Here is a 1,528-nt window from a genome sequence, read left to right as displayed (position 1 = left end):
ATCAAAGAGCTGCAGAATGAGATTAACAAGCAACAAACTATTATATCACAGGTATGTTGGTATCTATACTTTCTATACTAATATAAAATATATTACTAGCTTTCGCTGGCGACTCCGTCCGCGTGGAATTAAAAAAAAGTAAGTAGTCTATGTGTTCTTCCAGACTGTCTTCTATATCTATGTCAAATTTCATCGAAATCCGTTAAGCCATTTAGGCTACAAACTATAATAAAGATCCATTCATCCATCAATCCATCTAAACTTTCACATTTATAATATTAGTATGATATAATAAAGCGTAAACACACACTACTTCGTGGCGTAGAATTTCAGCAATCACAGCATATTTTTGAATAACTCTTACTTTAATAAAGAGCCCTTCACTTACGATACGCTTTACGCTATATAATTTCACGCTATTCAACTTAGGGGGTTAATAAATTTCAAAAAAAGCCGTCATGCGGGAAAGGGACAAAAACTGCAATATTATCAATAGCAGTAAAGAAGCAAATCAAGGGCCTTCGTTATCATTGAAGCATTTGAATTGTGACATTTGCCAACGCAACACTCAAATATAGTTTTTATAATGTCATGGAGATGAAGCATGAAAACTTCTAGTGAACTTATATGATTTTTTCTACGGAAAGTTATAAAAGTAGATGATATTGTTACAGGCTAGCCAGGCGTTGAATCTGTGCGCGTCTACAATAGAATTCAGCGGCTCCACGGAACAGGCGGAAGGGGAAAGACTACTATTGTTAGCTAGTAAGTTTATTTATTGGAAAGGTATACCAATCGCATGTTCAAAGTACACAACCAAATTTAATATTGATAACAAACAAAACAAGTTAAACATACACACTTCGAAATTAGTAACATATAAGTATTGAAATTGATCGTCTTATCTGATTATTACAATCACTGATCTTAGAAAAATAAGGGTTTTAACTGTTTTTTTAACTAGAAGGGTTTTAACTGTTTTTTTAACTAGAAATGTTACCTTATTACAATAAATTATATTATCTTAAGAAACAGAACCTAGTTAGGTTAGGTTAGTTATTCAGTTGAATATCTCACTTTTGGATTCGTCCGTTAAATTAAATACCGGCTATTAACCTTTATTGAACTCTAGCTGTTGCTCGCGACTTCGTCTACGTGAAATTAAAAAAAAATTAGAGAAGTAAGTAGCCTGTGTTCTTCCAAACTATTCCCTACATTTAAGTCGATTTTCATTGAGATCCGTTCAGTTTAGGCTACAGACTTTAGCAAACATCAATCTAATCGCATTTATAATATTGGTAAGATTTTTTAGGATTTTTTGTCTAATTCGTATAGAAGACAGTAATAGTTTAACGTGTTTTTTTTTATTGTTTTCTTTATTTCCTGCTGCTATTTTTTGCAGCAGCCTTGTTATCTTTGTAGTTTGTTTTTTTTTTCTAGTTCTTTACCTTGTTATTTTTTATATGTGTTTTTTTTCTATTTTTTACGTTTCACGTAATTTAACGTGTTACAGCGCACCGGCGGCAGG

General features: G+C 32.3%; 1 long non-coding RNA gene across 1 annotated transcript; it reads left to right on the top strand.

The window, feature by feature from the left end:
* LOC106105296 lies at positions 1 to 1,528 on the top strand. The gene is made up of 3 exons (XR_001225728.1): positions 1 to 51; positions 675 to 765; positions 1,514 to 1,528. It is a non-coding gene; the product is annotated as an uncharacterized LOC106105296 (long non-coding RNA).

Source organism: Papilio polytes, unplaced genomic scaffold (assembly GCF_000836215.1).
Source record: "Papilio polytes unplaced genomic scaffold, Ppol_1.0 DF823061.1, whole genome shotgun sequence".
Lineage (NCBI taxonomy): Eukaryota > Metazoa > Arthropoda > Insecta > Lepidoptera > Papilionidae > Papilio > Papilio polytes.
Note: the sequence above shows the minus strand (reverse complement) of the source record. Positions and strands in the feature narration are given on the sequence as shown.